Source organism: Nicotiana sylvestris, chromosome 11 (genome assembly GCF_000393655.2).
Source record: "Nicotiana sylvestris chromosome 11, ASM39365v2, whole genome shotgun sequence".
Classification (NCBI taxonomy): Eukaryota; Viridiplantae; Streptophyta; class Magnoliopsida; order Solanales; family Solanaceae; genus Nicotiana; species Nicotiana sylvestris.
The window spans coordinates 11,108,281-11,109,408 of NC_091067.1; the positions used below are offsets into that span (position 1 = coordinate 11,108,281).

At 34.2% G+C, this 1,128-nt stretch overlaps 1 non-coding gene across 1 annotated transcript; it reads right to left on the reverse strand.

Annotated features, from left to right (window-relative positions):
- LOC138882507 (U1 spliceosomal RNA) lies at positions 1 to 161 on the reverse strand. Its single transcript, XR_011404104.1, has one exon. It is a non-coding gene; the product is annotated as a U1 spliceosomal RNA (small nuclear RNA).
- Positions 162 to 1,128: the final 967 nt, after the last annotated feature.

Consider the following 1,128-nt stretch of genomic DNA (forward strand, 5'->3'; position numbering starts at 1 on the left):
ATAGGGGCTGCGCGAACGCAGGCTCCCACTGCCACAAATTATAACGTAGGTTCGACCACTTGGGCCGACCTTAGGCTAGCACCCCTCCAAAGTGCAATGGAGGTCACAAGTCTAGGCCATGGGCCTTCTTGATCGCCCTTCAACCCCGTCCAGGTAAGTATGTTATACAGTCAGCATAGCCCAAGTTTTGTTGTACAACATTTGCTCATTCTCAGTTAGTATTTGCCGATGTGGGATTAATCAACCAATGAAGTCAGAAAAACACTCTTTTGTGACATTTACATCTTCAGAATTTTAAAAAGGCAAAATACCTTAAACTACCCTTAAACTTGGCTCAAATTATTAGAATCTTTCCCGAGCTATGTCCGGTCTTAATTACCTCCCTTAACTTGGCCTTTTGAGGGTCATTACCCCCTAGACGTTGATGTGGCAAAAAGTGTGGGTGCATTCACCTTCCACGTGAATTTTTCTGTCTATGTGGTATTTTTTTGAAAAATAAAATATTTTTTTACCTTTTTCAGAAAAATCCGCGTGACAATAAGATTTAGGGGTGAATACTAATAATCTGAACCAAATTTAGGAGTGGTTTAAGGTATTTTGCCTTTTAAAAACAATAAGATTTTGCAATTTCATCCAATTATAGGTCGATCAAACAAATATCCTAAGTGTGAGAAATTCTCTCTGTTTTAATTCGGTTTCAAGATGTATATTTCTTTAAAAAAAGTTATCGGCAAACTATTTTAATAAATATGTCCTTTTGTTCCTCTTATGAAAATAAAATGTAATAATACGAAAAGAGAATAATTTCTAGTGTATTTATTCTCTATAGAGATTGTTAACGCAGTCCATAAATCCACGAATTTTATTTAAATTAGTAACATCAAAATTAGTCTACACTAACCTTTTTTAATATGTCTTTGTTTCAAAATAGGGTTAACCAACTCTAATGTTTAAAATTATGAGTCATTGCCACATGATCATAATAGGAAGATAAATATCTCCCTTCTTTCTTTTTTTCACGTACATATTACTTTGGGTCAGTAACATTTTTGTATAATCAAAGTACAAAATCACATACTAATTAGGCAATATTAAGCAAGGCCCGTTAAGAAATTTAGACTAAATTTG